We start from the raw sequence: 14819 nt of genomic DNA, 5'->3' as shown, positions 1-14819 counted from the left end.
TTTAAATGCACCTTTCACTCCTGCATGCTTGGAACTGAAGTACAGATCACTTAGGAAACAACGTCTACAGTGTTACACAGATCTGCATTAGTCAATAGAGAGGGGCCGCATCTATTAAAGAAACCATCCTTCTCAACAGAGACACCGTTATGTCAGTGGAGAGCAGTTCATGGCAGTAGAAATAAACACACAAAGATTCAAACTTTCACGTGTAAATTCAAGTTTTATCATTGCCAAGCAAATGAAAGTCTCCGTTGTTCTTTGTGAAGTTATAGTTTGCCTTAGTGTTTTAAAAGCACATGATTTATTTATGTTTTAAGCACTGGGTATTGAATATAAGACTTCGTGTGTAGTAGACAGTTGTTCATCCACTAACTGACATCCCCGGCCCCCATTTCGCCTTTGTTGTTGAGACAAAGCCTGAGTAACATGGTTGGGCTGGCCTTGAACTCACTTTGAAGTCAATCCAGACCCTTGAGTTTGTGGGCCTCCTGTCTCAGTCTCCCAAGTAGCTGGGATTACAAGCCTGTGACACAGGTCTAGCTACGTATTTTTCTGTTTGGTTTTGTTTTTTTTTTTTTTTTTTTTTTTTTTTTTTTTTGGTTTTTCGAGACAGGGTTTCTCTGTGGTTTTGGAGCCTGTCCTGGAACTAGCTCTTGTTCATCCAAAAGCACAGATCTGACTAACTGTAGTTTGGTAGTTAATCTTTAATAGAAGAACAGAGTTGGGGACTGGGGCAATGACTCAGCAGTTAGGAGCACTAGCCTCACAACCCTAAAATGTAGATTCAGATCCCAGCACTCATGGAAGAAGCCGGATGATCCGCCAATGCCTGTATCTGCAGCTCCAAGGGATCCAACACCCTCTTCGGGGCTCTGTGTACTCAAAGGCACGTGTACCAGTATACATGTGTGTCCATTTACTCATGTAGACATGTGCACACAAATAAGTAAAATAAGTAAGCTAAATCTTAACAAAATAAAGTGAGGAGATTGTTAAAGGAGAGAAAGTTCAGAATGCTCAGGACTTGCTTCCACATCTTGAGACAGCCGTTGTTGTCCAGTGTGGGGCATGAGCGTATCTTGCCTGCTTCTTGCATTGGTACATAAAATATGGAAAAGATGTGTCCTCAAAGGTTCAGATTTCATGGCATTAATAATCTTTATTGCTCCATCAATGGCATTATTTAAAAAGCTGACTTGTTTCTCGGCCACATTGGCCATTCTTCAAAACAAATTAAATCTGGCAACAGTGGCTTGATTGCTAGAGGCACCAATAATTTACCACCACCATTTCTGAAACATGAGCCGCCAATAATTTACCACAACCATTTCTGAAACATGAACATAAATGTATTTTTCCGAAGGACAGGTAACAGAACAGTATTTCTTCAAATAGTTTTAATCCTTGTGGACCCTTTGCAAGTGTCCCAGAGATCCCCAGGGATCTGTATACCATGGAGAAGAGACCACAAAGGGAACCTTAGTCTCTGCAGACCTCAGGAAGGAGGGGAGCACTCTGTTCTCTTCTGCGTAGAACAAAGGAGAGAAAAAAGAACTCATGCGGTGGAGACATAGGCAGGAGCCTGATGCCCGAAACTACCAGAGACCTGAAGGAAGACGCTCAAGACAGAAGCCTTCTTTCTCACTTCCCAGAACCCAGTCTAGAAAAAGCCACCAGGCTCCTCTGCAAAGAGCTCATACGCATCACAGATTAGTCCAGCACGGTGCTGCTTACCACAGACAGAGGCTACAAGTGAGTCAGGGTGTCGTACTCTACAGCAGCAGACTCAATGCTTATGCTCCATGGTTGGGAATGAAGCAAGAACGACTGTTTTCTTTACCATTTTTCTTCAAAAATAGAACAAGAACTTCTAGCCACTGCAGTAAGGCAAGAAAAATCAATGGAAAACATACACAATGGAAAGGAAGAAATAAAGCTACCCTTATTTGCAAATTAATGTTTACATACAAGATCCAGGGAATTAGGGTGGAGAGGGCTCAGCGGGTAAAGGTGCTTACTGCCAATCCTGATGACCTGGGTTTAATTCCCAGGACGCACGTGGAAGAAGGCGAGAACTGACTCCTTTGATGTCTACATACATGTCATAGCTTGAATCCCTTTCTCCCACTGTTAAATATATAAATGTAATAAAAGACTAAAGAAACTAAAATAAAACCTCATGGAATTAGAAACCACAATAAGTGTAGTTCCTAGAACTGAGGAAGTCAGCAAGCAGAGGAGCTGTCCGCACGACTGACATGCTGCGCTCTGTGTTTGCAGAGTGGGCAGCTGGAGACTACGGTGAGAACACGGGCCTGATGGCCAGGGCTCAATCCTCACTGTCCTCCAGGAATGCCGTGACGTGTCTGAGCCCTGGGACACGTGCACCCATGCTCAGCTATGGGTCTCTCTCCTGCCCGCCCTTTTCTCTCTTTCACACACACACAATAATAATAATAGTAATGATAATATAAAATATTTATATTTTCTTTGAACCAAAGAACATGTAGGGTCTGCATACTAAAATTATGAAATGTTAATGAAAGCACAAAATTCTGCTAAAAACAGTCAACAGCTATATTGGGCAATAGACATCCTCAGGTACTGGAAGACTAACTAAATTGTAGTACTTTGAAAGTAATTGGCCCCCACAAACTCACACGGAGTGAAAATATTGGGGGGCATAACTTTGTTGGAGTAGCTATGGCCATGTTGAAGTAACTGTGTCATTGAGGGCTTTGAGGTCTCATATATGCTCAAGCCATTCCCAGAGTTGCAGACCACTTCCTGTTGCCTGCAAAATATATAGAACTCTCAGCTACCTCTCCAGAACCATGTCTGCCTGAATGCCACCATGATGATAATGGACTGAACCTCTGAACTGTAAGTCACCCCGTTAAATGTTTTCCTTTATTAGCATTGCTGTGGTCACGGTGTCTCTTCATAGCAATAGAAACCCTAACTAAGGCATATGTTGGCTATCCTGACTAGTTTCTTGTCTACTTGGTGCAAGTCAGAGTCATTTGGGAAGAGGCATTCTTGGTTTAGAACATGCCTCCATAATACCGGACTGCGGGCAAGTCTATAGTACTTTCTAAATTAGTGATTGATCGGGACAGGCTCGGCTCACAATGGGCAGTGCGCCCCCGCCCCCAGGTGGTCTTGTGGTGTATGAGACAGAAGCCCAAGGAAGCCATGAGGAACAAGTCAGTAATATGCGCTCCTCCATGACCTCTGCATGTTTCTGCCTCCAGGTTCCTGCCTTGGCTTCTTACCCCGACTTCCCTGGATGACGGACTACAAGCTATACGATGACATAAACCCTGTCCTCCCCACGCTGCTCTTGCTCCTGGTGTTTCATCTCCGCAATAGAATCCCTAAGACAGAAAGGACTGCAGATCTCCCCAGATGAACTCATAGAGAAGATGAAATTCCTCCAAAGTCTCAACCCAGCTTTATAACACAAGAGTGCACTATCTAGACTAGCTCAAATCTTCACTGCGAAGACAAAAGAGAGAGAAGATAGGATTGAGTTTTATTAATAATTGAAGCATTGATACATCAGTAGCAGGCATATAGATCAGGGCAACAAAAGAGCTGAGAAGCAGACCCACAGCACAGCCAGTCATTTCCCACAAGACCAGTGACTCCAGCTGTAATTGCATATCCACAAAATATCTAAAGCATGGAGAGATATTTGAACTCTAATGACTTATTTTTAAAATCTGAGGTCAATTTATATTCTGGAAGAATTCATCCTTTTCTAATGTAAAGTTGAACAACTGCAATGTTCTTAATGTACGACTATCAAGTTACCTACTTCTAGAAAACTCCATCAGCCAAAGAGAACTCCATCAGTATTCCCTCTCCATTCACCCTCACACAACCCTTGGCAAGTGTGAATCTACCCTCACCTCCTTTCGTCATTTTGTTTGCCTTATGTGAATGCATGTGTGCTTGGGTGTACACGTGCACTATTTGTCTACAGTGTCCAAGGAGGACAGGAGAGTCATCATATACCCTGGAACTGCAGTTACGGCTGGTTGTGATCTGTGAGTGCTAGCCACCCAACCCCAGTCCTCTGCGAGAGCACCGACTGCTCTTAACTCAATGGCCCCCCTGTCCTTTGTTAATTGGTTCATCTGTTGTAGCCATTTCACAGCAAGAGAGCCATGCGCCATGATTATTCTACCTTATACTATCCTATGCCCATCCGCTGGGCAGACTGTGAAACTCAGAAGGCAGCCCCAGGACCCAGAATGGTTCTAACCCCTGCCAATTCCACCCTGATTTTAGGACAGAATACTTGTACATAAGGATTTGATGATCCTTGGGCGAGAATCCCAAACTGACTGAACACAGATCCTCAAAGATTGACTGTTTTCAAATCAACTGATAATGGAGTTAATTGGAAGGTTTTAAGCCAGGACTGAGCCGCTCACACAGGTCCCTGCACACACATGCTCCCCTTCCAACCCCCCCTCCTGCTCACACAGGCCCCTGCTCACACATGCTCCCCTTCCAACCCCCTCTTCCCCGCCCCCCCACAGGCCCCTGCACACACATGCTCCCCTTCCAACCTCCTCCTGCTTACACAGGCCCCTGCACACACATGCTCCCCTTCCAACCTCCTCCTGCTTACACAGGCCCCTGCTTAAACTCCCCCTCCCCAACACACACACTCACCAGGCTGAGGTGGTTTTGTTTCCCCTTTTGTAGTGGGAAAGGGAAGCTATGAAGCAGATGGACACCAGTTATGGAAAATAAGCAACATTCAACTTATTTTGAAGGTCTGAGTCATAATATTTAAGGTCCTGTTCTCGTAGCTCTTAACAAGTCCTGTTTTAAGATTAGGAAAGAGGCTCTGATGTGTTCCGTGACTTCTAAAGTCACACACAGATCCACCTGCTTCCAGGCCCTGTGTTCCTTCTGAGCGAAAGTCTGCCTCTTGCGAAGATCAATGTCAAAGGCAGAGGCTTCCCAGAACATCAACTAGGAAGACTAGGGTCCTACGTGTAAGTTCTCAGATGTATAAGGCACAGTGAAAACAGAACTACTAATTACAAATATTACTTGGCCCACGTTTATCTATTCCAAATTATTTATAAATTGAGAACACACCACTGGACAGACAACACTTTGAAACTAGAGCTAGTGCACCAGCACATCAACTACCTGCTGCCTAGCAACCAGCTGGCATTTATTGAACAACTACTAAATGCCCGGCTCTGGCTACCGACTTTGCAGACATCTCTCCATTCCCAGATCACATCCACAGTTCGAGGGGGCTGACTAACGAAACTCAAGACACGCTATGAGTAAGTAGGGGAGCGCAGCTCCAGTCCCTCTCAAATCTCCGTTGTTGGGTACTCTAGTGTTCTATGCAATCCTCCACCCAGAAGCACCTCCCCAGAGTCCCTTCACCAGAGCTGGACAGGGGACAGGATGGAAGATAAGAAGAGGAAGGAGGCTCATTCTGTTAGCAGGTCTTCCAGCTTCTTCCTTTCTTTTTCTGTCATCTCCCTTCCCCTTCCCGCTTTCCTTATTGCTTTGTTTACATTTCAATGGGAAGTGAGGGAGAATCTGAAATAAAATATTTCTTTGGCCTCATGAATGATTTCAAGATGAATTTCATTAAAATCTTGAAAACGGTAAGTGAAAAAGCAGAAAAGTTGGCATGTGTACCCGTGTATGTGTGCATAAGAACGCGTGTTGTCTGCCTGCTCACAGATGTACGTGGAATCGCTGAGCTGAGCTTTCCTCATAGTCCTTACGGGTCGTTCTATTTTAAAGGATAACCTAAGTATCCTTGAGGAATGTAAGCAATGGAACTTCAGTAAGGAGCTCATTGGGGAAATTTAAGGAAGGCTGGAGAGATGGCTCAGCAGTTAAGAGCACTTGCTGATCTTGCGAAGGACCAAGGCTTGATACCCAATGGCGGCTCATGGCCGTCTACACATACTGTTCTTGGAGATCCACAGCCTTCTGACTACTGTGGCTATTTCACACCCATGCTGCACATAAACACAAGCAGACAAAAACCTCCTAAATAGAAGGGGGGGGGGGGGAGAGGGGGGGGCTAGTCTTAAAGTATGTTTGTAAGAGGTAGAACATGTACGCTACATACATACACGGGGGATGACCACACAGTAGAGACTAGGCAATATGGCCACGTGAGGAGGGGTGATAAGAATATCCAACTGCTACAAAGATTAGAAGATCCTAGGAGGGGCCCGATCCCAGTGGCCTGCCTCCATCCAGAGTGTCAGTAGCTAGTTCCTGTAACTGTGCCATGAGACATCTGTGGAATTTTACTATGGTAGCCCATGGAGCTGGTTCCCAGGGCTCTGAGCTGGAAGGGAAGGGTAGTGGGGGTGCTGTCATGTACGAAGGGAAAGAGGAAGAGAGATAGCTGTGACACAGGAGCGCTCGTGTGTTCTGGAAAAGGAGGAAGTTTTGACGCATCTACATTTCTTGTTTTCGTTTTCTTAGAATTCAAAATACTTAGAAAAAGGCTCATGCAAAATGGTGCTGCAGGCAAGAAAACTGATCCAGAAGTCTAAAGTTTCATCGAAGTGGATTAGACACTTTGTAAAAACAGAACCATCCACGACAAGATTGCCAAAAGAGCGCAAGCCGACACCCCAGCATCGGGTTGGTTTAAAGAACACACTTTAGGGAGTTTCCTTTCGGAACATTTTCCCCGGATTATAACCTGTTGACAGTATTGTCTCCATGGAAACATCACTCGGAGATCTTTAATTCAGGAATGAATGATATTAAAAGAGAATTTAGATCTTTAGGACTGGATGGGCACGAGACAAAGTGTGCACTATTCGCCATTTGGATTTACTAAGACAGTCTGTCTAGGGTGCTGGGCGGGTGAGCAGTGTATGGCCCCTTTGTCCCTGGGAAGAGACGGAAGAGGCTCCTCACCAGGGTGATACACAGAACAGTCTGGGCAGAGAACAGAGCCCGGGGCCCTGCTACTTACTGTACCAAGTCCTTGGGGCAGTGGGTGTGCAGTGAGCCTCCTAGACACAAGTTCAAGGCCAGGCCTCGCCTCTGCTTCCACTCTAGCACAAGAACTGCCCTTCCTTCTGACCCAGGGTCCCGCTGACGGAAGTGAACACTGCCTGCCCTCATACGTGCACGGCAATATCTCAGCGCGTTAGCGTAGGCTAATAAGGCAATCCATTTCCGAGATCCTCTCTTTCATCCCCAGGAGGAGAAAACATGACATCCTACTTTTAGAGGGGTGGGTGGGAGGAGCCTCTCCTAGACAGATAAAGCAGGCACTCTCTTGGCCCTGGCAGAGCAAGGGGAACTGGGGAGGGGGATCTCCCTTCCCTGTTAGGTGACAGGGGCCTTTGCCTTCACAAAGGGACAACCATGCTGGCCCTCTTCAGCTGTGGCCTTCTGTCCTCTCTCCCCTCTTCCACATGCCTGGGGGAGAAGGCACCTTCCCAAGGGTGAGCAAACACTTGACTGGTTCCCTGTGGAACTGCATTAACTGCTGCACTCTCTCTGCCTGGTGGAACAGACATCTCCGATTTCAAATGCTCAAAGCAACCCAGACCAAGTGCCATCTTCTCTCCACCTTCTGCCTTTCAGAAATGTGTGCCATCGGTTACCCAGGCTCTCCAGCCAGAAGCACCACCCATGCTCAGCTCCCCACTGAAAGCTATTGCCATGTCAAGCCTGCATCCAAATCGGTCACTTCCCCATCCTGCCAAGGGTCCTTGTTCCCCGGAGCTATCAGTGTCTACCTGTCTAGACTCCAGTCACTAGTGACCAGAGTGAGGCCTAGCTAAGCTGCAAATGAACTCCTCTTACCCTCCCACTTAAAGCATCAGGGGAATTAGCACTTCTGAGATCTTGGTTGTCTCCGTCCCTGCTCACTTTCCCAGCCTCTTGTTGGGTCTTCCTTTTTCCCACATCCCCCACATGGAGCACTCTAAGCAGCCTCCTGCATCTGAAGACATAACCATGGCTTTGAGTCTCTTGCCATGCACTTGCTTTGACTGTTTTTTGAACAACAGAGGAAGACAACCCATCACATAGCTTGTCCTCTGCAAGTGAAATTTCTTCACCAACTGGAATTCTTTGCGATTCATGACATCACTGCTGGAAAGATATTAATCCTTTTTAATGACCATGGATAGTCAATTATGTAATTATAATCAACTTGTTTATTTGTTCTTTAATTGACAGATGTTTGGTGTTTTCAAGTTTTAACCATTAATGAATAAAACTGTTAAAACTACTCTCCTGAATACCTTTCCATAGATATGGCTTGCCTGTGAAATGCTCCCCACAGGCTCTTGTGTTTTAACATCTGGTCCCAGTAGGTGGCGATGTTTGGGAGTTTCTGGCTATGAGGGGCTTGGTTGAAGGATTTAAGTAGGTGGAGATGGGCCTTAGAGGTAATAGCCGCCTCTGGTTCAGCCTGAGCTCTCTGTTTCTTGGTTGCCACAGGGATATGGCTAAGAACCACAAATCCCTATTGCTGTGTTCTCCTGCCCTGATGAACTGCATCCTCCAAGTCATGAACCCAAGAAACTTCTCCCTTCAGTTGCTTTTCCCAGATATGTTACAATAGCCCAGGGAAAGTAACAATATAGTGTAAGTGAATGTATATCTCTGCTTTAGATCTATATGGAATAGTTGCATTGTAGGGAAGGCATGTGGCTTGCTTTATGAGAGTATTTCTATGGCTTTATTTTAGTTTTTAAGTTTTAGTTGTGTCTTTCCTAGTAGAATTAATCTCTGCAAAGGTGAGCACCTGTTCATGCATTTCATCCTTTTTAAAAAAGTGTGTGTGTGTGTGTACACATGTGGGGGGTGTTTGTAGAGGCCAGACACGAGTTTGGATCTGGGGCTACAGGTGGTTGTGAGCCTCCTGGCATGGCTGCAAAGACTTGTCCTTTGCACAAGCAGCAAGTGTGCTAAACCACTATGCTGTGCGCTGCCTGCACATTTCAGTTACTGTTTGTTGAAACAAGAAGTGTGAAAGCCTGCACCCTTGGCTCCCAATTCCCCATTTGACTTGCTAGTTTTACTTCCGTGCCTCTTCAGTTGGTCAGACTTCAGCTCTCTTAGTTAAGATCCACACTGTCTCTTCAGCCTTTACTGTATAGCCCAGGGAGCGAGGCCCTGGAAATACTCCCATCCTGCCTGACTGGTCCTGCACTGTTACAACAAGATTCCAGTCAGGGCCCTTCAAGAGCTTGTGACCACCCCAGGCCAATCAAATATGCTGAGGATTAGAAGTCCACTCCGAATGGAGCAGACGTCTGGGGAAGACCTCGTAGGACCACCTTGGGATGGAATTCAACCACACATGTGGCAGGCACTGTGTGTGTTTGGCACAAAGCCTGATGCCAAGCAGATCCCCAGCAAGTTCTCTGCTGTGATATATTTCCACGTAACTGCTTTTCCTATACCACTGCTATCAAAGACCCTCATTGTTACTCATGAGGCTAGACCACTGAATACCCATCAAGATGCTGACACAGAGGGAAATCACTAATGTTTAGTTTCTACGGGTCCAATGCCATTTGGAGTAGGTATGTTGTAAAGCAAATTAACAATAACAAAAACCTTAATAAGAGAACAGTTAGCCAGTTTCTGCAGTAGCAATAATGTATTATGTAAGGGGTTGGTGCATTCTGACTTCCTTCAGGAAGGCTAGAGAGACTTTAGGTTAACACGTGCCCTTAATACCTGTAAATCAATCTCTAATGAACTGGCTTAAAGTGGAATGTACTTGTGACTTGTTGCCAACCAATGGAATGTGGCAAAGATGGCCGGACATGTAAGATCAGTAATTATATACGATTACATCACCTGTTAGCTCTCTCTCTCTCTCTCTCTCTCTCTCTCTCTGTCCTCACTGGCTTTAAGGAAGTAAGTAGTCACATTAGGAGAATTTCAAACAACAGAGAAACACAAACCCTCCCAGAGTGAAGTATAGAGCTCACCCTGTAAGACTTCCAACTGACACCCTGCATACAGTAAGACAACAATCCCCTTAGCCAGCAGGACTGAATTCTGGCAAGTAGGAGAACACACGAGTGGATCCATCTCCAGCTAAGCTTCAGATGAGATGACAGTCCCTGCCAACACCCTCATGACATCCTTGTGAGACACTGAGGCAGAAATCTCCAAGTGTGTCTAAGCTCCTGACCCAAAGGAACTGCTAGGTGACAGGCAATGAATGCTGTAAGCCACGACATATGTGGCTTTCTTGCTCCACCACGACAGACAAGCACGCAGTTAGCTAGCGTCTACTCCAGTACAGTGTATCAGATGCAATATAAGGCTCTGGATTAGGAATTACTTAGTGGGCATCACTCAATATCAACACGACCTGCCAGCCACATCCCCGTAAATCCTTTGTGCCTTGTTTCACAGACACTAAAACGACACCGTGACAACAGCGTGAGCAAGTGTGGCACTCGTCCATGATTTCTCCCATGAACCATTTCTCTTTAGCAAGATTGAATGGTCATGACAAAACAACCATATTTATTATAGTCACTGTCCCTAAATATGCTATCACCATTTTAATAAAGTTATTGATGAGTCTCAAGGTTTCTGAAAGAAGGTTGAGGAATCTTCCATTATCAAAGGACAGACATAGGAAGCACCCAGGCTTGCTGGACAGATATCTGAGCATAAATTAAAGCTATTTTCCAGGCCTCAGATCAATGTTTGCCAGCAATCTTTGGGCAACCTAGGTTGGGCATATAAGAAATATCATCTTATAATGAAATAGACCGTTCTGAATGTAAATAGCTAATTAACGTGGGAAGTATGTGTACCGTATATGTGGTTAAATGATTCTATATTTTGTGGTGGAATAATTAGAACTGTCTTAGTTTTAGCAACTGTGGATTTTGTGGTTAATAGTGTTGTCTAGCCTTGTTATAACAGTCATTTGGTGTACGTGTGTTCATGAGGCGAGGCACGTACAAGTTACAAGTCAGTAGCCTTGTTATAACAGCTGTTTGGGTGCATGTGTGTGTGTGTGTCCATGTAGGCAATTCACACAAGAGTTACAGGTCACTAGCCCTGTTATAACAGTCATTTGGGTGCACGTGTGTGTGTCCATGCAGGTGAGTCACACACAAATTATAGGTCACTAGTCCTGTTATAACAGTTGTTTGGATATGTGTGTGTCCATGCAAGCAATTCACACACGAATTACAGGTCCCTCGAGGTAAACCACAGAATCTCTGAAACTGCCCAGCAAGAGGGGTCAGACTCACTCTCTTTTGCAGTCCTCAGCTTTCCTGTGAGTCACAGAACTGTTCTGTCTCAGAAGCCAACAGCAATATCCAGTTACCGACTCTAGAGATAATTTCTATAATGGAAAACGAAGGCTGGAATGCACTTCCTATGTAGAAAATGTAATATGTAGCCTTTTGAAATTAACTGTGATTTTTGATGTTAGGTTTTATTAAATATTTATTTTTATGTTACTTGTGTGTGCACCATGTGCATGCATGAGCCTGTTGATGTCAGCAGAGGGCATTGTATCTCCTTAAACCAGAGCTACAGGTAGTGTGTGCTGGGAACCAAGCCCAAGTCTTCTGTAAGAGCAGCAGGTGCTCTAAACCACCAAAATATCTCTCCAATCCCAATTTTGATATATATTTTTAAATATATTCATATGTATGACTTTTAGGATCAGTGATACGTATATATGTGTGTGTAGGTGCATATTTAAGGATTTATTTTTGTGTGTGTGTATGTGGGGTAGTGTTTGCATGAGCACAGCTGCCTATGGAAGCCAGGGAGGGTGTTGTATCCCATGGGGGTGGAGCCATAGGCACGTGTAAACCACCCAGCAGGGTGCTGGAGACTGAACTCGGCCCTCTGCAGGAGTAGGATGCACTTTGAACTGCTAAATCAGCTCCCAGGCACCAACACATATTATTCTGCAGTTGATTGCTTTTCCCAAATCTCAAACTTTCTATTAGCGCCTTCCTTCCAACTTACATTGTTCTTAAGTTCATTCCTTGTGTGCTATTAGCATTTTATTATAGAAAAGTATTGTGTGTCTTCTAAAAGTAAATAAAATTACGGCCATAAGACTTTGTGTGTTTGAAAAGTAGGCAATTAAAAGAGCTACTCAGTAAATGGGTGATAAGATCACAGGGCTTTACAAGCAAAGGCTGCTACCTTGATGTCGGACCCATTATAACCAAAATATTGTCTAACCTTTAATCACAGCATCACAGCTATTTGTCAGTCAAATAGATGGTGTACTGTTCTCCAATTAAAATGCGAGATGATATCACGTTAATTCAAAATCCATTCTCATTTCTACATCTTTATTTCTCTTAATAAGGGCTATTAATTTGTTGTTCAAGGGATGACTAAAAATAATGCTGCCTGTGATGACTAATGCCAAGGAGAGTTCAGGTGCACACTCTGTGGCCGAGAGCACATTTGCAATCAATTGCTTTGATAAGCAGCCGGCGGTAAGAACAGAGAAGCCTTAATCCTCCTGGATTCAGATGTTCTTCTGGGGTCTATGATATGAGATCAACCAGAGAAAATGGTGATGTCTGCGCGCAAGATGGTCGGTCACTTGGTCCTTTACTGCAACGACAGCCATCGACAACACAGAGATACAGTCACATGATAAAACACGTAAACTCTAAATCTTCTTATAATAAAATAGCATGAGACTAACACAAGATGGTTAAAAGGTGAATAAGCACATGAGAGGTTTTAAGGTTCAGAGAAAAGTGGAGACTAAAAGCCTTATTAGCTTGAGAACGGATGGCAGAAAAGCCAGGAGTCAGCTGATAATGCTTGTCCCCACTGCAGAGATCACAGGTAATTAAGCATGGCAGATCACTGGTTTCACCTTCGGTCACGTGACTTTTACAATGATGCCATCAGTTAGCCCAGTCATAGGTTTACTGTGTGGGCTGACATCCAGACCTGGGACAAGCGGGTGACAAGCATGCAGCCTTCTCTGAGTGGGATTCTCAGAGGCCATCGATCTGATGACAGAAGGACTTTAAAGCTCTGACTGACGTTGGAGCTAAGATTACTCGTGGTGGGCAAAATGTGGAATCTTTGACATCTTGTAACACGGGAACTCTACTTTGTGAACTAAAGAATCATTAGCAGGCCAACCAGCTTGGAGAAAGCTGGGTTCCCAGAGTGTGTGCACCATAAGCATGGCAACCATCTGACTCTCTGTGCACACTTCTGGCTCTCTCTCTCTGCAGGATTCCCAGGACGAACCTGTGAAGCCTCTGACTTGCTATGGCCAATCATGTATGGCAAACAATGTTTCACTTCTGCCTTTTCTTCCTTTCAAGATGACAGCACCTGTGTGGCCTCAAGTCCTCAGAGGGCATGGCATGGCACAGGGCCTCTCGCTCATCAAAGGTACACAGGGCTGCTGAATGAGAAAGAATCACCGCTGTCAGAAGTCAGTGAGAACTGGGGAGTTCTGTGGCTCTGGTACAACCTAGCACATTCTGACCAATGCAACAATGAAGCAAGTTTATGTTTCAGAAAAATAATTAGAGAAGCTAAAATGCAAAATATCAGAAAAGCAATATATGTTATAAAACCTATCGAGGTATAAAATCCATATAGAAATTAAAGAAACATTTTATATTTGGGGTGTTGATGGCCAGTAAACAAGAGTATTCACTGAATTTTACAGTGTCTCAACGAGAAAATCAACCCTTAGAAATTTGCCAAGTCCTTTAAGTAAGAGAAAATTTTGAAGTAATGTGTTTATTAAGTGATGAAACCATGTTTAAAGAAAGAAATGCTTATTTTTCTATTCTGATATTTAAAAGAATCTGTGAGCAAACCTCAGGGATAATTACTGCATTGAGGGTTGAGACAGTGAAAATACAAAGCAGTCATAAACACCTGGCAGTGCCCGAAGGTGAGACTGTCTTGTAAAGAAAAGGCGAACTGAACACCATTAGAGGAACAGGAGTCACACCCTAAGGGCTCCCAATGGCTGCCTCTGGCTCAGTCTCTACACCAAGACAAATAGCATGCTATCTGACCACAGCCCAAGGAATAAGGAATACCCACGACTCCACTCTTTACAAATAAATGTTGATGGAAATTAAATCATTTTGATGCCACGTAGATGCCCTGCGCCTCTGACCTATCACGTATCCAATCTTCCCACTCTAGGAAGAAAACAGCAAACAGTTATGGAGGAAGGGCTATTCTGCAGGGTACTAGGTTAGGACCCATTGAGACGCTCGAGATCATGAAAAACAAGGCAGGATGGTCAATTAGCTTGACTGGATTAAGAAAAGCCAAGAACATCAGTGAAGCACATTCTCGGGTGTGTCTGTGAGGGAATTTCTGGAGAATGTTAACTGAAGTGGGAACACCTATTCTGAACGTAGTCAGTGCTGTGCCATGCGCAGGGAGGGGTTTTCGGTTGACTCAGAAGGAGAAAGTGAGCTGAACAGCAGCTCCCGTCCCTTCCCGACTGTGGCTGTGATGAGACCGGCTGCCTCGCGTCCCTGTCATGTGACTTCCCTTCAAGGATGAACTATCCCCGCCCAGACCACTAGCCCAGACAAACCATCCAGGCTGAAGGGGCTTCTGCTAGGTGTTCTTTCGCATCCATAAAAGAAGAAATATCACATGAAGAATGAACAGACGTTGTCATGTAGCAGTGCAGGACAGTAACACCAAGGATGCAGTGTAGTATCCTGGATTGAGGCATGCGACGGGAAGAGAATGTAAGTGAAACAAACCGAAACCAGGGCTGGGGAGATGTCTACAGCTAAAGTCCCTATCCATGC

The sequence above is a fragment of the Chionomys nivalis genome, chromosome 3 (genome assembly GCF_950005125.1).
Source record: "Chionomys nivalis chromosome 3, mChiNiv1.1, whole genome shotgun sequence".
Lineage (NCBI taxonomy): Eukaryota > Metazoa > Chordata > Mammalia > Rodentia > Cricetidae > Chionomys > Chionomys nivalis.
The sequence above is the reverse complement of the archived record's forward strand: the minus strand, read 5'-3'. Positions refer to the sequence as shown.